The sequence below is a fragment of the Pantherophis guttatus genome, chromosome 3, assembly GCF_059756535.1.
Source record: "Pantherophis guttatus breed Tessera chromosome 3, ASM5975653v1, whole genome shotgun sequence".
Lineage (NCBI taxonomy): Eukaryota > Metazoa > Chordata > Lepidosauria > Squamata > Colubridae > Pantherophis > Pantherophis guttatus.
This window is the reverse complement of record NC_142065.1, coordinates 171,082,109-171,106,024: the sequence shown is the minus strand read 5'-3', so window position 1 is coordinate 171,106,024 and position 23,916 is coordinate 171,082,109. Positions and strand designations below refer to the sequence as shown.

General features: G+C 38.5%; 1 long non-coding RNA gene across 3 annotated transcripts; it reads right to left on the bottom strand.

Moving 5' to 3' along the window:
* Positions 1-5,756: 5,756 nt before the first annotated feature.
* On the bottom strand, positions 5,757-14,154 carry LOC148114903 (uncharacterized). 3 transcript variants are annotated; one of them, XR_015733357.1, is made up of 3 exons: positions 12,109-14,154; positions 6,011-7,512; positions 5,757-5,919 (listed from the first exon to the last, which is right to left on the bottom strand). It is a non-coding gene; the product is annotated as an uncharacterized LOC148114903 (long non-coding RNA). The 3 variants fall into 3 exon arrangements; XR_015733358.1 differs by having other exon boundaries at positions 5,757-6,101; positions 7,356-7,512; XR_015733356.1 differs by having other exon boundaries at positions 5,757-7,512.
* Positions 14,155-23,916: the final 9,762 nt, after the last annotated feature.

The following is a 23,916-nucleotide window of genomic DNA, read 5'->3' as shown; positions in this document are numbered from 1 at the left end:
ACACTGAACTAGGGGGGAGGAGTGTTAGATATCAAGTACAGTTCAAATGAGCCAATCAGGAATTAGTCCTGAGAGCGGGAAATTAGAAGGCACGTCAGTGGTTGCAGCCGGGGACAGCCCCTTCCTATATATAGGGTTGCCCGGGGTGAATTGCCATTGCTGTTTCTGGAGTTAAATAAAAGAGTTACAGTTACATTGTTTCAAGTCTTCCTTCAATCGCCCACGATTTAACAGCGTGCATAAGCGCATCAGCATGCCTACCGTCCTACTGTCGTCATTTATTTGTATTCATTTCTTTTGTTCATATCCATGTTTATATGCTATCTTGTACATGTTTGACAAACTAATAAATACAAATAAATACAAATACTATCTGAGGGGGATGGCACTTCTGGAACATCTGGAGAGTCCAGGGATGAAGCTAATGCTTTTCCACGTCCCTTTGGCATTACAGGAAGTGGTCAACTGGACTGGGAACTGACTGCCTTCATGAACACAGGGGAGGTTTGGTTGCAGATGTGCAGTGGCAGTGGCAATGAGAGACAATGGATCCCCTCTAATGAGGAATAGCTGCCTTCCCCACCCAATCAGAGAATGGGGCACAGAGAGTGGAGCAGAGGGAAGGTCAGAAGAGATCTGCAAAGCTGCTTGTGAAGAGCCTTGTCTCTTCACAAGAAACACCTAGCTCAGGGTAATTTAACAGAGGCTGGAGGGAGGGTGCATTCACCAGGACAGCTATTGGTGCCTTGGTGGCACAGCAGACTAAAGCACTGTTAAGTAACACCAGATGCCTGCAATTACTGCAAGTTCAAATCTCACCAGGCTCAAGGTTGACTCAGCCTTCCATCCTTTCGAAGTAGGTAAAATGAGGATCCGGTTTGTGGGAGCAATAAGCTGACTTTGTATAAAAAAGAACACCGCTGGGGGGGGGGCGAAAGCCCTACTAAGCAGGTATATACAAAAGTATGAAGGCTATTGCTTAACGCATTTTAAGCCGCCCTGAGTCTCCGGAAAAAGGCAGCATATAAATCGAACCAATAAATAAATAAATAAATATTTGTCTTGGCACACACTCCTTTTTTTGGGAAAACTTTGACTTGCAGTTCAGCCTTTGGATTTACATACCTTGCTTTGCAGACTCTGATTCTGGATTATGTCTTACTGACCTTGTTTTGCACACTTGGCACCTGGTTTGTGAACTTAGACTTTCTTCCTATTTGGGGGCTTGGTTTGATATGGCTTGTTTATTTATTTGAGTATAATGTATTATATGAACCCAGGAATTGTGCGTTTTTTAAGGTTCAGTATGATGAATGGATCCATCTTATTAATGTTCTTGCAATGCATCCTAGAACTCCCTCCACCTTTTTAGTTGCCAAGTCACATATTTGCTGACTAAAATGGGCCTCTTTCTATACACTTTCAAGCAGAGCAGCTGCTGGTTGGAACAACAGAGCATGGTACTTATGCCTGTAGTTTGTATTCTAATTCTTTTACATGTCCTTATATATAAGTGCTACAAATTATGAAAAGTGGTGTTTGACTGAGATCACCTGTATTGAGGAAATGATCAAACTTTCATATTTCATAGAACTTTTTTTATTAAGTAGACATGAGTAGTTTAAAGCCAAATTGTACAATACAATCAGTCTCACTTGATGTATATAAACTTGAAACTACTTTTCAGATTTTAAGTGTGAGGTATGAATTCACTGCTTTGGAATACTCTCCATATTAAAACTATCTTACAGAGTAACAATACCTACAACAAAAAAAATGGTTTATACACACAAATCTATCAGAATTGAACCAGTATTGGATCAAGTTTGTTTCTAATAAGTTCTAATTTCCATTGTTTTTAGTCTGCTCAGCTGAAGCTGAAACTATGTTTTGTAAAGTAGTGCTATCTTTTGAAATAATTAGAAATAATTTCTGCTTCTTTAGCTATGGTCAGTGCATAGAATCAAAGGCCTTTATAGGGTGGGTCAAATGTAGAATACTATTAAAGGGGTTGATTAATTACATGGGTGTGACTGTCTCTTAACATTTTTGACTTCCCTGTAAGGATGCCTTCATACACCATCTATTATTTCAAATCTTAGAGTAGTTCATTTATTTTTCCTGGTAAAGTTTTACCTTTGAAAATTATATCAAGTGCTACATCCTAAAAAGTAAACAGAGCCAAGAGGAAGAAGTGGCTGGAATCAGGACAAAAGTTAAGTTTGATTTATTAAAATTAAATTAACATGATTACTATACCATGTCAATACAATGATGATGATGATGATGATGATGATGATGATGATGATGATGAATTGATGATGATGATGATGCATGATTTAACATGATAGAAGAACAGTCATAATACTTTCCCTCTTCTATTATATTAAAAATGACATGTGACTGTTGTGTCTGAAGTTATATACCTCTGCCCGAAGCTCAATCTTCTCTGTGCCATTAAGGACTTTGTGTGATGGCATCAGAGGGAATACCATGCATACTTTGAATAGAGGAATGGAAGAAAGCAACTTTAGAATTTCACAGCCTTCTGGCAAGGTCCATGCTGTTTTACAGAACCAGCCAAGCAAAACAAACTAACAAAAAATTAGTTAGTTCCTGAGGGAGATCTATGCAGTGATAACAGCAGCTTCGGGCTGGGTATAACATTGTATTGCAGCTGCTATGAGCGGATGTGCAAACATTTATTTATCAAAAATTAAACCTTGATATGAGATTTCATGACACCACTCCTTGAAAACCTTAGAGGCTGGTTAAAGGTTTTTCCTCCTTCCAACTTGTTCCAACCTTCCAGCCAAGTCGTTTATCTGTAGAGATGCTGCAGAACCAATTTATATGGCCTGTTGGAGCTTGCACACTCCTTAGTGGGCTTTCCTGTAAAAAAAGGTTGGAGGAGCTGGCTTTCATTTTGCCCACAGACTCATGAAACCCTGTAGAAATTACAGCCTCATGATAACGATCCAAATTTCCATGAAGCTTAACTCACAAACAGGTTGGAAAATGTGTGTTCTTGGTTGGAGGAGTAGAAGGGGGGAGAAGAGAAGCAAGACCATGCATACCTGCACTGTATTATGCATTTATTATGCACAGAATGATGGGGGGGGGAGAGTTTAAAGAGGCAGTCACCAAAGTAGCCACAATGCTAAAGCCACATTTCTCATTGCATTTCCATTCTGCAGAAATGGGAATATCTGTTCACAGAAACACATACATATGCACACCCACATAGTGTGTAAGTATGCATGTATGTATATTTAAATAGAAATGTCTGGAAAACTGGATTAGATGGTAGTATTGAAACAAAACTAGAAGATAAAATAATCCTACAGCCTTGTTGTCTGGCTGTCACTATTCCCTTCCTGGTGGGGGAAAAAAAAGGCAGAGAGAAATGCTAAAAGAAGGTAAAAATTTTAGTTGGTTTACTGTTTCCAAGCTAACTTGTATAAGATTTAAAGATTATTTTTTTTTGCTGGCTTTATGACTTCAGACTAAACTAAGTATTTGTTCTAAGTAGCAGGCTCAGAGGGAGAGGTTTTAAAAGACTTTGCATTGTTCATAGAGTCTCTCAAGCAGAGGAAGGGTGGAATTCCATCTGTTCCATCCAGTTCAGTTCAGTGAACTGGTTCGCTTTCAGTGGTTCATTGGGCTGTGACACTTTGTAGAAATTAGGCTAAATTAGAAAAAGGGGGGAAGCTTTAGATAATCATTTAAGAGGCTGCATGGTAGGATTGCCAGAAAGTCTCATTGCCTCAGGTTTCTCCTTTTTGCCATAAAGGCAAATTTAGCACATTCCATTAAGGATAAAGGAGTCTACCTCCCAGATTTTAAACCTGTTAAAACAGACAACATCTCCCTGAAATTAATAGGATCTGCTTCAGTGTAAGCAGAGAAGCAAAAGTCAGTCTCTGTCTCTCTCTCTCCCTCCCTCTCTCTCTCTCCCTCTCTCCCTCCCTCTCTCTCTCTCTCTCACACACACACACACACACGCACACACACAGATATCTTGCATGAACTCCTGGCTGATCCTTTCTCACCTTGTATGGCTGTCCACAGACTATGAGGGAATTAACAGCAAAACTGTGCTTTTGGCAATTTGAATAGAAAGCATGGTGTCTAGCTGATTGAATAGACTTTCATTTTGATTCAATGCCTTTTTTAATCAAGCAAGTCAGAATAATCCACATCCTTTGGCTAACTAGCAAAGCACTTCTCTCTTTTTTAAAAAAAGAATCAAATGCCAAATATGAAACTATAGACTTTCTAATAAAAAGTTGCACTAAAAATCAGTTGTATGTGTAATTACATTGGTGTAAATTACATTGATTTAATCGGGGTGCATATCTGTGAAAATATTAGTAACATCCAAAAATGTTAGTCCTTCCTTAATCAAACCAGAATGCTTTATCACTGGCAATGTGATCTAGGAAGATTTAACACATGAGAAGCATCTATTCTGTGAGAGCAGCTTCACGATTTCACTTATTTTCTGGCTCATAAGAGCATGATTTAAAATGCACGGATGAGAATCGTAACAGTGAAACATCAGCAAGTGACACTGCTGGGATCTATTTTAGTTATGTAAGTGACAAAGGATTAAATAGTACAGCTACAACCAGGAAAGGATTCTCTAACTCCAAGCATCAATTAGCCTAGAAGAAGGAGAGACCCTGTGTACATACCATGCAACAACAACAGAGTTTATGTTTGGGGAGAAGCAGGAACAAAGGGTTGATTTCATCTCCCCATTGTCCCTAGCCATCATGGCCAATAGTAATGGATGCTAAGATTTGTATAGTTCAGCCATAATTGGAGGATCAAATATATTCTATCCCTTGCCTAGAAGCACAGCATCCAGCAGCCACAAAAAAATAACCATGGCTTAGATCCAATGCTGGCCATCTGTCCATAGAATGGAGACCATAGTCAGAATGATCACGCACCTTTCAATGTTAGTTAAGGTTCCAGATCAGATTTGGGGGCAGGACATGAGCAAAGAAGCCATCCTTAAGCAAAGAAGCTGACTGGATGACTTTGGACCAGTCACTCTCTCTCAGCCCATTCGCCTCACTGGGTTATTGTTGTGGAGAAAATAGGAGGAAAAGGGAATATTAGGTGTGTTCCCTGCCTTCTTTTATATATTTAAAAAGGCAGGATTAAAAAGAAACGTTGTCATCAGAGCTTTATTCAAGAAGCCCTTCCTATGAAGCCTACTTATTTTTATTACTATAGTAGCAGAGGTGAAATCCAGCAGGTTCTGACAGGTTCTGGAGAACTGGTAGCGGAAATTTTCAGTAGTTCAGAGAACTGGCAAATACCACCTCTGGCTGGCTCTAAAGTGGGGTGGGAATGGAGATTTTGCAATATCCTTCCCCTGGAGTGGGGTGGGACTGGAGTTTTTGCAGTATCCTTCTCCAGCCATGCCCACCAAGCCACACTTCACCCACCAAGCCATGCCCACAGAACCAGTAGTAAAAAAAATTTGAATTTCACCACTGTATAGTAGCATTAATTAAATGTATATGTTGCCCAACTCCCAATGACTCTTGACAATTACAGTGCTCCAAGAATGAAATAAGAATTATATTTTGGGGCACTAAGACTAAACCCTTCCATCCCATCAGACTGCAATGGGACCACTAAAGTCTTTTTGTTCCTTTGGGTTATCAATGCTCTGAACAGCCTTCCCCATATGTACGCATTACATTTTCTCAAGACATGACTTGAGAAACGTTCACAAATTATGGTTATACGTTTGTTTTTATTTTCAAAACAAGTGGCAAAAGGACCAGCTTTTTGTTCCAAATGTTTCTGTCTTAAATCTTCTTGCTGCTCTTCTTTGATTTATCCTTCTTCAATCTTTTCCTTTCTTTTTGAAACATTGCCCAGCAAACGTTCATCTTACTAGCAAATTAAAATATAGTAATTAAAAATAAATTTTACATTACAAAAATATGGTAATAAAAATAGCTGCAGCCCCAGTTAATAGAGCTACCTGTTTCTTGTAAGTTTTGCTACTGTCTTCAAACAATATGGGATGTTGATGATTGATACTCAAATATGGCCGAAGTATTAAATGGACAGATCTGATAAAACAAGCAAAGTAAGTTTTATTGTACCTAGTTATTCTACCATCCTCTTAACTGCTTAGAAATCTATTCTGGAAACAATTGTACAAATGAACTAGCAGCTATTTTGCTTTTGTATATCTTACTTCAAATTCAACTCTTTGTGTGACCCAACTTCTCGTTTTTTTTTTAGATACCACAGCAGGTAGCAGCACTTAGCTGATACTGGTTGATCTCAAAAAAGCTAAGCAGGGTCAACCCTGGTTAATATTTGGATGGGAGCATCCAGAAAATCTAAGAGTGGCAAACTAGACTTACTAAGTAAATAAATATTTTTTTTAAAAAACCCACCAGGAGAAGACAGCAAACTAAATTTGTGTTATTACCAAGATAACAACAAGAGCTGACTCATGTAATCACTAAGAGCTTGAAACTTACTTTACTTCTAGAAAGCTTATTCAGGAACATATGTGGATGTGCTGGCTAAAAATTGTGAGATGCAGATTAATGGGGTACAGACCCAATTGACAGCATATACCAGTCCCTGGATCACAGGCACTACAGTTTAAATTCCAGCTGAAATAGTGACCCACTTTGGCATGTTAGTAAGCTTCTCAAATGTGTTGCACTGGCTTCTGTATGAGACAGATGTGGACGAGATGAGTCTTTAGCCTGCTCCCCCAAGGCTCCTATTATGGTTTATGTTCACACATGGAGGGTATATGATTAGAGAGGTTAAATTGAGCAAAGTGGATAAAGTATTTTAGCAGGAAGATAGATTTTAACAGTTTGTAGTGACTGCATCGATTTTTAGCAAATATATTTACAATTAAAATCGGATGCAGTTTATCAGTGATAATTTTCCCTAAATAATCTTGGAAAATATAAATTGTTGTGGAAAAGTTTTTCTATTCACTTGATTTTGCTTTTTTTTATAAGAAACTAGCACAAAATTAGCAGCTAGGACTCCAAGGAAATACTAATTACCCTATTTAAAGATGTACTCATATATGCTGCAGATAGAATGCTAAATGTAATTTCTACAAATCATAATTCCTACAGGCACTGGAAGCATGGTGGTGGGGACAATTGGGATTTTTTCAAAAAAACCTAGAAGGTACATACTTCACAATTCTATTTATGAAGACCATTTAAAGAAAGAACTGAAATAGAAAACAGATGATGTAAAACAAAACTCTTTCAACCTGAGTAATATGGACTTCATAGGCAGGTCAATTTAGGGCTTTTAGCAGTTGTACAGAAATAGTTTACCCTTGCCTCCTGCCAAGGTGTTGTTTGTCCTTACAGACTTGCCCAAATCCCTGGGATTTAATTTCTCTCAGTTTGTCCCTATTGATTCTTCTGTTCAAACGTCTCCAAAGTCCATTCCTCTCCTTCCAGCTTTTCTTGCAGAACTCCAGTAAAAGTCCTGCAGGTGAAAGAGATAAAAATTAACAAGGGCAGTTAATTTAGAAAGATCAAGTGTCCTCCTTTCACTCACCAATTATTTATCCCCCTGACTCCTTTTGCTGCCAACATGGCTCCCAATAAGTATGAAACAGAAAGGCAGATGATGTAGAATGTCATGATCAGATAAATACTCAGAGAGTTTCCCCCTATATTTTGGCATATTTTTATCATAGCTAATTAAAACAAACAAACCCCTCTCAAGAACTGGAAATGAAGATATCAAACTGAAGGACATTTTGCTTTCTGGATTTATCCCAGAGTAGATGATTTTTGATCTAAGATTATAGACCAGTTTTAGGTATGGTTTCAAAAGTATATCCCTATGCCCTGATTGGTTTGGGATGTTGGGATCATGTCTTATGGGACAAGAACTGATTATAATTATTTGTAGCAGCTGCCAATAACTGCAATTCTACATTATGGTTACAAGAGTAATCTCTCCCGAGGGAACATGGTTTACAAAATGAAAAGAGTTTACAGAGAGGAAAAAGATTATTGCCATAATAAAACTGATTCCTGAAATTATGGCATGATGCCACAAACTTCTCTTCATGCAAATAAATACAGCATATGGGGAGGTTTGCCAGAATATGTTTCCTCTGTGAATAAAAATTTATGCCAAAAATCATATATGATCTCTTGACAAAAATCATAGATGGCCTCTTGCATTTTTGCCCAGTGAAACAAATTGCCCAATAGAGTTCTTCTGTGTTTCCTGCCACACAGGTAGATTGCAATGTCTCTCATGAGCTTTTAGTAAGGGAATTTCCCAGTGTTTATCTGAAGATACTAAAGATTAAAACTGGCCTTTCAAATGCAAAGATATGCTCAGCCCTTCAGGGTTTGTCTGAGGCCAGTAGTAACAGAAGCTATTTTGCAGGAGTCAATTAATTAATCAGCTCCCAGTAATAGACAAATGATCTACACTGTATCTTCAAGCAGAAAGACATTCAGAAATTGAGAATTCAGTCCATTTGGTAGATCTTTCTTAAAATGAGGTGTATTGCACTGGCCCGAAATTATGCCAGAAATCACAGGTTTCACTTTAAAATAGCTAAGTAAAGCTTACATGTGTATTACATTCATGTAAAATATGAATGCTAAATATATACCTGATTTAATGTATATTTAATATATACCTGTAATAAATATATATATATATATAAATATATATATAATTTGTGCGAGGGGAACTTTTACCATATATATATATATATATATATATATATATATATATATATATATATATATATATATATATATATATATATGGTAAAAGTTCCCCTCGCACAAATTATTTAATTGTATTTTAATGGTTTTTTAACATTTGTATTATATGTATTTTAGCTTTTGGCTGTTCACCGCCCTGAGTCCTTCGGGAGTAGGGCGGTATATAAATTAAATAAATAAATAAATAAATAAATAAATAAATAAATAAATAAATAATAATAATAATAATAATAATAATAATAATAATAATAATAATAATATGTGCTAGTCGTTCCCGACTCTAGGGGGTGGTGCTCATCTCCGTTTCAAAGCCGAACAGCCAGCACTATCTGAAGACAGATCTGTGGTCATGTGGCTGGCATGACTAAACACCAAAGGCACATGGAATGCTGTTACCTTCCCACCATAGGTGGTCCCTCGTTTTCTACTTGCATTTTTTATGTGTTTTTGAACTGCTAGGTTAGCAGAAGCTGGGACAAGTAACGGGAGCTCATCCTGTTACATGGCACTAAAGATTCGAACCGTTGAACTGCCGACCTATCGACAAGCTCAGCGTCTTAGCCTCTGAGCCACCACGTATCCTCCCTTCTCTCTCTCTCTCTCTCTCTCTCTCTCTCTCTCTCTCTGTGTGTGTGTGTGTGTGTATGTGTATATTAATGTAAATATATAGCTGTATAATGTATATAAAGCAAAACAGAAATGTTTTATACCAAAGAAAGATATGTAGCACCCACTGACATTGTTGGAGGGAGCTTGAGATCCAGAAGCAAGCTTTCTTGACAACCAGCATAACCCCTTGGCAATGTTTGGCTACTGTTTGCTCATTAGTAAATCTATCCCAATTATAATTTTTTATTTGAATTTACAAAAAGAGAGAGAGAAAAATGCATTTACATTTCTCTGCAAACTAGATCGCAGAACAGAATTTTGCAAAGAACAAAACACATACTAATGACTTTCTTGATGGCATTTAGAATACTAGTAGCAATTCTAGTCAAGTGCATGCCACTCCTAAAATCTGACTTCAAGGAAGTTAGTATATACTTCCTGCACAGGATAACTTCAGAAAAGAAATCCTAAATTTAAGGATAACATTTCTTTATAACCAAATGATCCTCTCAAATTTGGGGATCCTTTCATTGTTTCTGCATGAAAATGAGTAAAGATCTGCTCAGAGTAATAAACCTAAGATGTGATTGACAGCTAAAGTGAACTGATGCTATTTTATTTCCCATCTCCTGCTCTGACTTCTCTTTAACACTCAGGTAACTGTCAAAAAATGGACCTAGCTATTATGGATGACAAGGGGTAAATGCCTTCGTGTTGTCCTCCAAAGGTTAAAGTTTACCAGCTCAGTTGGAAGCCGCAATCTCCAATAACCATTAATCCACTAAACTCCAGTAGGAGTGAACATATTTATTGCTGTAGTCACTAAAGGGTGAAATAAAGATTAGTTTTTAGTTAGGAACGCAAAGCTTTTTAGATCAATACAGACCCACTGCTGGAATCAATCTAAAGTTTGAAATTTTTAGGTAAAGATTTACAGGGTTATTTTTTGCACTGTTAATATTCCAAAGGTAAAGGCTGGAAGTGGGGAGAGGAAAAAACCAGTCTCTGCTATATTATATAATAATCAAATGGAAAAAATACTCACAACTTCATAAGTGACATCAACTATGCATTTAGCAAATGAGTAAACCACCAGTAATGTGGGCCATAAATTTGCCAACAAACAGGTAAAGCCAAGTTGCATTCATAAACCATCATGATAAAATAGTAGCTACAATTGCCTATTTAAAAATATAAGTAATCAATAAACATTAATAATGGAATTGTTGTTGCATTTCTTTATTTCTATGCATATTAAGCATTTCAATTATTTCTACTTAGTTTGATAGATAAATGTACACAAATGGTTTATATTTGGCCTTGAGAAGAATATAGATTTGCTTTATAAAAATAAGAGTTACTGCTTCTCAGTCAACTGGGAATAGACAGCTTGTTCTACCCTTTTATTGTTCATGTTTGAAGCATGTATGCAATTTATTGTGTAATTTCTTCAGATCTGATAAAGTAATTGTCTGGCAAACTATGCAAAGTGTCTAAAGGTGGAGTAGCAAAATGACTTAATAGATCAGAGTCTGTAAAGATATTACTAAATCTGGTTGAAATGTCTTTCAATATTAGTAGCTCGGGTTGGTAGTTATGTTGTTGGTGTGAGCTCTGAGCTTGGTGATTATTAAATCTTTTAGATGTGAGGCAGAACACAAGTTATCATGAACATTACTGAACATACTGCGTCATTCCATGTATTAAATTCATTGTCATCAACAGAGCCAATGTCAACACGTATTCCTGAACCAAACAGGCATTTCCCAATTACACATGGTGTAGGTATGTTTATATGCGCTGTTTAATATAACTGAGAAAAAGAAAAGAAAATAATTGCTAGGCAAGAAGGCAGCTTCTTCCACATGGCTTATAATATTCTCATATTATAGACTGTAGTATATATCTTATTATGAGGCTTGGTAGCGCAGTGGTTAGAGTGCAGTACTGCAAGCTACTTCTGCTGACTAGTGGCTGCCTGCAATTTGGCAGTTCAAATCCCACCAGGCTTAAGGTTGACTAAGCCTTCCATCCTTCCGAGGTAGGTAAAATGAGGACCCAAATTGTTGGGGGCAATATGCTGACTCTGTAAACCACTTAGAGATTACTGTAAAGCACTGTAAAGTGCTATATAAGTCTAAGTGCTATTGCTATTGCTATTATGTACGTCAGATAAAAATATATTGTAATCATTAAAGCATGTTTACCTGTTGCTCAATTATTACATAAAATAATCTTCCAACTCAATCAATCAAAAGAGAAACATTCTACTTAGCTCTCTGCAATCCCTCAATATGGTCTAACAATGTACAATGTGGCAGAATTATATGTTGAACATAAGCAGGTATAGAGCTCAGAACCTATATGGCCTACATTATGATATTTAATGATGAAAAAACCCAGAGTATAAAGGGGAATGTGTATGAGGCTTTGACGAGGTAGCCCATACATCCAAGGTGTGCACTGCCCAGACTTTTCTGAGAGGCAAGCCAGAAAGATTACAATTGAAGGACCTCCTGGATCCATCACTGTCAATGAAGACACATGGGCAAGTAGAATGAATGACGTTTACTGGCTTGAGATAACAGCTTTACAGATTTATACAAGTCTTTGAGGGCAGGAATAACCTGGCACCAGTTCGGCATACACTGGTGGCCTTAAGGAAAAAAAGAACTTTTCACTCTTGGGGTCCCAAACAGGGGTGAAATTCACTTACCTTTGCTCCCGGTTCGCAAATGTGAGAGTTCACACTGTCTTGCTACACTCGCTTGCGCTGCCTCTACACATACACAGAGGGTCAAAAATGGGATGTGATGAGGTCCAGGCAGGTGGGTGGAGCCTCCCAGCAGCGGCACTACCGGATCGTGCGATCTGGATAGATCCAGCTGAATTTCACCACTGGTCCCAAATATGGTATACCTTTATCAGAGAGGCATGTACAACCCATATAGTTAAATATTTTGGAAGTTTAGACAAGCCATTCCTTCAAGTGTCTTATATTCAATTTGTTATAAAGTGTTCATGCTACAGTAAGATAATGCGTTTTACTTTTCTCTGTTAATTACTGACAGAATTTTTAGTGTTTCTTCCTTCTAAAAATATTTTAACATTATAATACATCTTAATACTGTTGATTATTGGGAGATTTTAAATTATAAGGATATTCACAAATATTTTATTCAGTAGAGCTCATGAGAAGCAAGTGCTGAAAGATGCAACCTGCTTACTGAAAATAATAAGAGAGATGAGGAATAAATAGCTTGAAATAGATCTATACTAATCTCCCTTTATTTCTTTGTTGGTAAAATATAAGTTCCTAGAGGTTGTGAAGGAAAAAAAGAAGAAGAAAAAGGAGAAACAGTGGCTGGAGAACTTCCAGCTCCATAATTAAGTTCTTCCCCTTCTTAGTCTCATGATCCAGAATGAAGCAGCCATTAAAGGGTTAGAAAAAATTCCAGGTTGCTTTCCATATGCAACCTGTCTTGTGCACACATACAAACACATGAAGATGAAACACTATGGAACAGAGAAACACAGAGAGAAACAACCTCTACTAATCTATCCTGGTTATACCATCAAAGATACACTTATGCACATACCTGCATTAATCCTTGGGGAGAAAGGAAATACATACAGGTAAACAAATGCAGATACAACACCTGGCAAGAACAGAAAACATATACACAGGCAAGACATGTGCACAAACCCTGATTAGACATTGGGGGAAAAAGTGCATCCATATAGATACTCACATTTCATGATTTATTTAGTGTATGATAAGAACATGACAGAAGAGAAGTAAACATATACACACAATCCATATAATTATATATCAAAACTTCTATGGGGGTATGGCAGTGGCTTCATAACTGGATGTCCAATTCAGTTACCCAGATGTCCAATTCAGTTACCCAGGTGATCACCTCTGGTGTTTCGTGCAGATCTTCTAGGGAAACAGAGAATGCACATTGTGCAAGAATGCATTCTTGCACAATATGTTTAATAGTTTGCATATCAGCACCACAATTGCAACAAGGGGAACCTTTCCATCCCCACTAATAGTCACATATCAATGCATTACGAAGAGAGCAAAAATACACACACATGGATGCAACATTGAAACCTCTTTCCTATGGCAACTGCTTGTGGAATAGATAGGAGGAATTCCAGAAACTGGACTCTCTCTACTTTATTATTTCCAGCCCAAGAGAGTATCATGTAAACAGGTTCAGAAAGCTGCTGTCATCAGGAAAACTCTAAAAGTTGACCAGAATTGCAACAAATTTGGTATGGTGAAAAAAGTTAGCAAAAGAAAGTTTATGCTAAAAAATAGGTCTGATCCTTTTTAGAGGGCAGTGAAAATATCTACAGACACCTCACATCCTGGACATAAATTGTTTCAACTTCTACCCTCAAAATTACTCTATAGGACACTGCACACCAGAACAACTAGACACAAGAACAGTTTTTTCACAAATACCATCACTCTGCTAAACAACTACCGTATGTTTTGGAGTATAAGTCGCACTCCCCCCCTAAAAGTGGGTGGAAATGTCTGTGTGTCTTATATAGCAAATGTTGCCGAAGCCCTTCCCACCCACCGGCCCCCACCCTTCGGCATTTTTGGCCTCCGCACACTCAATTTTAGGCCCATTCCAGGCTGCAGAGATCACCACAGCACATCGCCAATTGCCATCTCCGCGCATCGTGTTTTTGGCCTCTGCATGTTGCATTTTCGGCGCCCACGCATTGCATTTTCAGCCTCTGCATGCCCCATTTTAGACCCATTCCAGGCTGTGGGGATCACCAAGCACATCGCTGCCAATCGCCACCTCCTTGCATAGCTTTTTTGGCCTCCACACATCACATTTTCAGCCTCCATGCCCCGTTTTTGGCCTCCACGCATCGCATTTTTGGCCAGTTCCAGGCAGTGGGGATTACCACCACCACTGATCTGCACCACCTGGAACCGGCCGAAAAGGCGATGCACAGAGGCCAAAAACAGGACATGCGGAGGCCAAAAACACAACACGTGGAGGCTGAAAATGCAACGCGTGGAAGCAGCAATTGGTGGCGATGTGCTGTGGTGATCCCGGCAGCCTGGAATGGGTCTAAAACAGAGCGTGTTCCTCCACAAATTCCTTATGTGTCCAATCACACTTGGCCAATAAAGAATTCTATTATGAGTTGAAAAGAAAACTATTCGATAAAAAGTTTCCTTAAATGCATCCTTATGGAAGAGGCATTTGAACAGCACCATGGCTTGGGAACATGGTTACCTCTTCCATTTTGGCTCCTCTTCCCGCCTGATTACAAGACCGAAAGTGGGACACATGCAGTTCATCCTGTGCTTCCCAGTGGATGCACGTGTGTGCACTCACACACCCACACACAAATGTGCAGAGACACCACATGAGGAGGGAGCAGAACCACACAGATGGTTATTTGTTCACACAAAAGAAAATGGGCTATAAGCTCTGCCAGTAAAGTGGCTGGAAAGAATTATAGAAGCAATACTTACTCTACATATTTTCCCTACTTTGCTTAATACTTATATGACATTGTGAGCTGTCTTATTCCTGACATGGGACGGTTAAAGAAGTGTTGCAAAACGTAATTTGTATGGTGCTTTTTACATAGTTATATAATCCCTATATTTTGGCTAGCTGAACAATATTAGTACTAAAGTTTGCTTTTATTAATAACCACACAAAAATGTTTATTTTGGAATTATCTTTGTAATGAAAAGTATCACAACTGAAGCCATAAATTCATCACATCTAAGTTTGCAGCTGCCATGGGTCCGTAATTATTTTTTAGTCTCTCCTGACCAAAGTCCGATTTCAGCTGATGATTGGATCATGAACATTTCTATAAACCATTATCAATTGCCTAAGGGCCTCCTAAGAAAATAGCCAATATACTTCAACTCTTCCCCCAACGAGATTAAGCCAAGATAGTGTAAGTGTTGGGCCCAAATATGCATAAACTGGATGTTTTAAGCTTTAATTGTAGTATATTGTTGTTTTATTTTATCTTAACTTCCTACACAGATAAAAACAACTTTAGGAAGTGGGGCAGTTATGCACAGTAAATGGAGCAGGATTAGAATCTCCCTGTGACCCGATGCCCCATCAGTTCTGAGGCTTTTGGCCAATGAAATTCTATAAATAACTCAATACCATTACAAGGGTTTCTATCAGTATGTTCCATATTTAGTTGGGTTTCATTTTTATGTGCCTTTCTCGTTTACTTGGTTTACACTGAATGTATTTTTTAATTTATTCTTCTAATTAAAAATATTTAAACATTGAAAGCATTTTAAGTACTTGCATTTGCAAATCAAATTGACAATATTTAGATACATTTCCTACTGGAAAAAGTTAAGAATTCCACTTCTTCCCTTGCATTTCTTTGTATTGATATATGTTTAAATACTCAGATTTATTATTATATAGATTTATTTGTACCATAAACATTTCTTTTCCTCTTTGCTTTTAAATATTTTTTTTTTGTTCACTGGCTCCATGTTTTATTTACGACTTTGCAGACAGTGATCTGCTTCCCTAGTGCTTTTTATAGATACTATATTATGATAGTCTTTTCCAAAAATATTTTCAAAAACATTTCAAAAATATTTGAAACAGGATTAAATGGGTTTATCAAACAAACCCAAGAGGTTTTAAAGGAAGTCTACACTGAAGACTATAATGTTGCCAGTCTTGCAATAAACCAAGTTTTTATTAGTAACCACATAAAAAAAAAAAATACCCGTAAAAATTAACAAGAGGCATTTCAAATTTTCTACAGGAGATTTTTTGATAATTCTCTTTTTTCTCTCCCACCATTATGGAGTTATAGGGAATTAACCATTTAACCTGATGCAATTCCACTTCTGGCTGGGATAATATTTAGTTGAGGGGGATTTTTCCTTCAATTTAGCACAGTTGAAGATATTTCATAAGGAATTAAACCTGCACAGCAAAACTTCACATTCCCATAGGGCTAACAAACACTTACAACAAAGGGGAATAGTAACATCTTCTCCATCCATTTGCAGTACTGCATATAATTTCTTGTAAATCATCCAGGGAAGAAAGTTCAGCCTTGTAGCTTCCTACTGAACAAATATTGTTGGATGGAAACCCTCTAAAACAAGTTTATTTGCCATAACTATTGATCTCAAGAAATCTTATTTTTTGCAAATACATTAAGGATTGTTCTATTGCTTTCTTGAAGCTTTGATGAAGAATAGGAAGCAGCAAAGCCTGGAAAGACTAGATCTGAATATTATCCACTGAAAGTAATACAAATACAAATTCAAGGATAATAAATAATATAGTCAGAAAAAATACTTGTATTTGCATGATTTAAATAAGATGATTTGACAATATTTAAAAAATTATTTGTCTCAAAGAGCCAAAAATGGTTACAGAATTATTTGTTTCACAAAACTAGAAATCTTAAATTCTGAGTTGGAAGATTTTGAGATTAATAGTCATTCAGAAGTGATTTTAAACTGTATTGCAAATCTTGGCCTAATATAAAAATCTTTAGGGTCACTCAAGAGTAAGACAGTCCAGCTATATTTAACCCTTAAATTTATAAACATAAAACTACCGATGCATCATTAAGCATAAGTGGCATGACATGAAAACCTTTATGGCCAAAGAGACTATCTGGAGGACAATCTGGTCCTTGTGAGGAAGAATAATAGAAGCTTGGGCCAGTGGTGAAATCTGAAACAGTTTACTACCAGTTCGCTGGCTGTGCATGCACGCTGTGCGCACGCATGCGCAGTGCACACCATGCACCAAATGTGAGGTGCACATGCGCGCGCAGTGCACACCAAAAGGAGGCATAGGGTAAGTAGAACAGTGTGGAGGGGTGATCAGCTGTGGCACACGATCTTTCTTTTTACCTTTTAAACGCATTTTTTTACAACCTATTCTGCCGAATCTGTGATCATCAGAGCCTTTAACTTTTTAAAAGCATTTTTTAAAAGAAGCGGCAAGCGGGCAACCATGGGCAGAGGGGCAGGGATTTTTGCTACCGGTTCTCCGAACCACCCGCTGCCATCACTACTGGATCGGCCAATGCGGGCCAAAACGGGAGCATTTCACCCCTGGCTTGGGCTCTTCCCCATTCCCGTTGCATTATGCATTCCCAGTTCCCAGTTTGCTTTGCCTTCTTTCTTCCTTCCTTGTTCCTTCTGGCAGCCAAAGCAGAAATGGCTATGGAAAGAGCAGTGCTTCAGGGGGGCAATTGGAGCCCCACAGATTACTGAACCTCCTCAGGCTCTTCCTACATGCAACACTGAATGTTCAACTACAAAAAGCTTGTTCCCTTTTCTCTTGGAGAATACAACTTTCTGACCACTCTATTTTGATCCCATCTCAGCCTGTCTCCGCAGCAGGCTTGTCCCAGGATGAAGGCTCCAGTGGAGGACATCTTCCATAAAATGGTAAATATCTTATCTTGGAGCTTGGACAGGGATTATTTGTGGATGAACTCTTAGGTGGTTTTTTTTTTTTTTACATTAGGTCTTAATCTTGGAAACTTTTATTTTTATTTTGGTCTTCTGCTTCTTTCCAATACTCTGGGTCATGCAACTGAAACCCATTTCAGCTAAATAACAAGGAATAAATGCTTAAAAAATGCATACACCTTATTATGTGATTCTCAATAACATATATAAAAAAGAACATATTACTCTTTTCAGATCTGTAAGTATGTTGTATTTGCTGCAAAATCAAAAACAAATACTCTAATAGCAATAGCACTTATATATTGCTTCATAGTGCTTTACAACACTCTGAGCGGTTTACAGAGTCAGCATATTTCCCCCCAATAATCTGAATCCTTATTTTACTGGAAGGCTGAATCAACCTTGAGTTGGTCAAGATTGAAGGAATCAAACTCTTGACAATGTGAGGCATTAGCTTGCAATAGTGTATTCTAAGCATTGCGCCACCACAGCTCTAATTCAACTTTTTACAACTACACTATATTGGAGCAGATAGACACTATACTTTGAAAACCTAATAGTATAATGATATATACACCACTGTCATCAATGGTCCACCCTTACTGGTCCTGCCATCACCTATGGGTTAGAGCAGTGCTCCTCAACCTTTCTGGCACCAGGGACTGGTTTCCTGGAAGATAACTTTTCCATGGACCAAGGGTGGGGGATGGTTTCGTGTGTAACCTAGATCCTGCACATGCGCAGATAAAGCTTTGCTCGCTTGCACGGCCCGGTTCCTAACAGATCACAGACCAGTACCAGTCTGCAATCTGGGGGTTGGGGACCCAGGGTTAGACAATCCCTCAGACCAGATTCTGGATATATAAGTCAAGCTATAGAGAAGAGGAAGAATTATAAAAAATGTTAACCACACCATTCTGTTGGTAGATATTTCTTACAATTTAGTGTAGAAATCCACTTAATCTGGGCTACTGAGCATGTTTGAAGTTTTAATGCTCAGTCAGGTGCAACAGGTGGGAAGGGGGCAATCCCAAAAGAAAAGAAGAAAAAACAAAATCAGATAGGGGATAGAGGCTGGAAGTTTCTAAGAGGTCTGCCAGCACATTGGTATGAACAAAAGACTCCAGGTGTTATGTCTAGAGCTCCATGTCCAACAAAAAGAATATCTTGATAAAGAGTTCAGAACAAAAAGAAACAAGTTGGGCAACAAGTTCCAGATGTCCAAAAATGTTTTGGCTAGAATTCTGTAACTACTATAGTATCTAATTATCATCCTTCCCATGGCAAAGTACTTTTAATATTGAAAAAAAAAATTGATATGTAATATCTTCTATTGGGATTTGTAGTTTCATGGGGAAAGGCTTTTTAATTCTTCAGTTTAACACTATTATGCAGGAAAAAACTCCTTTAAAAGGTTTAGAAAATAAGTATAAATTCATATGAATAATATAAGTAATAGGTAAGCTACTTCTCAGAGACAGTATCATGAAAAAAAGGTTATAGATATCTTTTCATTTGTACCCTGAGACGTTATGCACCAGAGACAAATTCCTTGTGTGTCCAATCACACTTGGCCACTAAAGAATTCTATTCTATTCTATTCTATTCTATTCTATTCTATTCTATTCTATTCTATTCTATTCTATTCTATTCTATTCTAAATTTGGTGCATTGTTATACGATTATACATGACCCCTTTGAAAATCATAATACAAATTGTGTTGTGAATCTCATAACAATGCCTTCAAGATCTGAATTGTACATTCACACTGGGTTTATGATCACATTTACACTGCACATGAGAGACAGCGTATATCAAAATAAATGTGACATGACTTGTAAGCATAATAGTGTTAGCAACAGTAATTGTGCAAGTGCAATATAAAATATTTCTTAGCAGAAAAGATGATGGCTACCCAGTATCTGTTCTTTAGTTATATATCCACGAGTGAAAGTAATGGAACAATTGCTGGAAATGAGAGAAGTCCTCTACCTTGCATTGTTCTCTTGATGAATAGTTATTGCACATAAAAGAACTACGTAACATTTAGTGGCTATTTAGCATTATGTCTTTTGTTAGTAAAATTTTAAAAACCTAATATACATGGTTGTTCCACATGTTGAATGATACTGAATGATAGTTCTTTGGATACATAAGGGGAAAAGTGTTGCTCAGCTGAATAGGCTAGAAAATTTCTGCACAATGAAAATCAATAAATCACAGGATATAATACTATACACACTCTTTGTGCACACACAAAAAAATCTAAACTAGCTATATATTTTCTACAATATGAAAGCAGTCTATGGTCCATATATGGTCCTTGCCATCTTTCTTTCGAGTTTCTAGGGACCACTGAAATTGTAATGCTGGAACGTGGTGACAAATCAACATGAGATATCTCCATTTTTCCAACCAGATTCAAGAAAATGACAAACAAGCAAACCCCCAAACTCAAATTAAAATTTGACCCGTCAGTAGTATGACAGTGATATCTTAATGCAACAAAATTATGTGTTCTATAACCTGAAAAATTGAAATCTATACATTACATACATACATATTTGTATATCTAGACACACACACACACACACACACACACACACACACATACATATACATATACACACACACACATATATATATATATATATATATATCCTATTTCCGTAGAATATATATGGTGAACTCACAAGCAATAACTCATTTGTCCAGAAGGTAATGCTGAGATTTCACAACACTAAGAATGCAGTGAAGGATTTACTATATTTTACAAAAGTTCTAATGTATCTCTTTGAAAATTAAATATTTTCTTGTATTAGAATTTTTGAATACAATGAACTTTACCACCAAGTCTATCACTATTGCTGTAGAAGTGGTAAACATCTTAATAAGTAGCACTTTATGCTTTTAATTTGACACAGTGATAGCAAATGTGTCAGATTTGGTCTTATGAGCTTCCAAAAGAGTTTTGTGCCTCTGTATAGACACAATAGACCAGGTGGTGTATTTACCAGGTGGGTGGGTGGAAACTAGAGGAACTATAGTTCAGTATAGATGCCTGACAGCAGGTTGACAAAGGCTGGTGTCAAACTAAGGCCAAAATTGCCAATGCAATTAACCCAAAACATTGGATAATGTTTAATAAGAGCCATTTTAGAGAAAGCAAGATGTAAATTATATTACAAAATGTGTACAGTAATTTGAATCATTTGACATCAGCACTATTTTTATGGTATTAGTGACCTCATCACAAGCAGGGTCTATCCGCTTTCTTTATGATTCAACTTCCAGCTGGTTTCCAGCATATATTTTTGCATCCTCTGCAAACTAAGAAGAAAATAAGGACATCTCCCCATCTAAAAATCTTGCTTCAAATTCTTAAGATTTTTTATTCCAAACTTCCTCTGAATTGCTGATCTTCAGCTTCCTTTAACTTCTTCAAGGTTGTATTTTCTTTGGGGGCAATTGGAAATTTGACCAGAGCTATAAATCTGGGAATGTAATGTATCATGGGATCAATTGTGGAGATCTTGCCCTCTGCTTGAGTTCCCGTTCATAGAAGGAATAGCCTAAAATATCTCCAACCAACTATTATAAAGCAACTAAGGAAAAAATGTGTTCCTCAGCAAGGAGCATAACTGTCTCCAGATCAAGGGAAAAGTTGAAAGGCTTTGTTTGGTTAAAGAATAGCCACCTCCCTACTCTTCCAGTCATCTCCTGCACTGCAAAGTCTGTAGACTCCAAAAGAAATCTGACAATATGCTAATCTGATAATAAAAGTGACTTCTGATCTGTTATCTGTTCAGCTGACAGTGAAGTACAGAGACGGTTGTCTAACCAGACAAAATGATAGAGAAAATATGCTTTCAAACAAGGGCATAAATCTCAGATGGCACAGATGAACTATTAAAATGGAATAGTTATAGTACCAATACTATGCACTAGCCTCATTTTACCTCCATTCCTCCATCTTTTCCTTTCACAGATGCATGAACGAGGATGTACCCTGTCAAGCTAATAACATAGAGTTAAGAGGGTGGCAATATCTCTTATACCTAGATCAGAGTTTCCATCACAAGGGAGGGGGCAGAAAAGAAAATAATGGCTAGTATGAATCTAGGAACATACTGTACAGGCACCAAAGTTTGCATATTGCACTTGGTGCCTGAAGATCATAAATCTATGCATGAGAAAGATGTAGTGGAAATTTTTTGGGGGGATTAGAGTTTATTTTTGTCATCTCTGTGAGACAGCTACTCATTCATCCAGATCACAGCTAAGAAAAAAAGCTGGTCACAGAAATTAGCAGTTTCAGCTCAGCAGCAAAGTCGCCAGCCTGTGAAGGCAGAGAGAAATTGACTAATTAGCAATGCGCACTAAAACTTGACGGTTCTTTATAGAGAGAGAGACGAGAGAGAGGAGAGAGAGAGGCAGAGGAAAGGAGGGGGGGTCGCTTTCTCCCCTTCTTTCTTCCAAAGATGTTTGAAATCGCAGTCATTTACGCTCGACAATTTTTACAATAGCCTTGAGCCATAATTTTGCGAGTCTCTCCAGCATCCATCCCCCTGTATGGTCTCTCTCCACTGGCCATGCACGACCGTTTCTCTCCCCAACCGTGGATTTCCTATTACTCTCGTTACGACTCACTGAGCCCCAGGCCCAAGGATAATGATGTGTTGTTTCTTGGTAGCATAATTTGTCACACGTACATTTTTTCTTCTTCTTCTCTTGCAGAAAGCTCTGCGCGCTCTCTCTTTCTCTCTCCCCTTCTCCCTCTCGTACATTTTCTTGCTGTTGCTAATTCATGGTGATCAAATGATGTACGACAAAATAAATTGTAAAGAGTGACTGCTTGGAATTGGGAACAAGAAGGTTTTTTTGTTTTTGTTTTGAAGGAGCGATCAAACCTTTAAAAAGGAAGGACAATTGATTTTTTGGGGGGGAGCTTAAGTGAACCTTTACTTTGGCAGCTGGTTGTGAAGCAGGTAAGTTTCTGGCCTTCGGTCTAACCGTCTTGGCTGTATTTTCTTGTGGCTTGTTTATTGTCGTGAAGACGGTGTATGCCTGTGTGTGTGTGTATGCGCGCGATTTCTGTGGACGAGAAGTACGGAGGGGGCACTTGTATTGCACACACGTCTTTGGAGAATAAACTCGAATTGTAAGAAATGGCCAGAGGAGGGAAAAAAAGGGGAGGGAGAATGGGAGGTGTGTATATGTGGATGGAGGAGAGGAATGACCAGATCCACTTAAAGGGAGAGGCTCTTGGAGGTTTCTTAAAACCTGACTGTTGGGAGGGAAGGAAAGTGGCCGGCGAAGGGGACTCCCCCGGTCGCAGGAGAAAGCGCGGAGTGCAAGCACTGCCGAAAAAAGGGGGACGGTACAATGGAAGTAGCAATCCTCGCTGGAATCCTGCAGAGGAGAGGCGGCGGCGGCACTTGCCGTGCTGTGGCGGGCTCTGCTCTCCCCGAGGCGGGCTAAAGCCACCGCGGGTCCCTTTCCTCTTCACCACTAGCAGGTGCAACTGGCAGCAGGTCTTTTAAGGCTCGTCTTTTTCATTCCCCGCCGCCTCCGCCCTCAGAGTCCCGCGACTTTGGCAGGGGCGCTCTTGGCTTCCGCTTTCTCGCGGCGCAGGGGCACTTTTCCCGCCTATATTTTCCTCCTCCTTTTTCCCAGTAGCTCCCAGGCCCTCCGAGCTCGCTCCCCCCCCCACACCTCCCCGCCCCCGAAGTTCCCAGAGTTGCCCGAGTTAAAGCGCCGCCGCTTCTCACCCCCCGAAGAAAAACCCAGGCCGGACAAAATGAGCACCGGGCGCAGAGGCGAACTGGCCAGCCTCTCGCCCCTTTGCCCGGTGTTAAAATGCAGCAGGCGCGAGGAGGTCTGGCCAAGAGTTCGGTGCACGCGGCTGCGCTCCCCCTCGCTCGGCACCGAGAGCCTTCCCCTCCCTCTTTTCACGTAGTGCTTCAAGGCGAAGCGTCTCCCTCTCTGCAGAAACAGCGGCTTGCAAAGACGGGAAAGGCGCAGTTTGGGGGGAA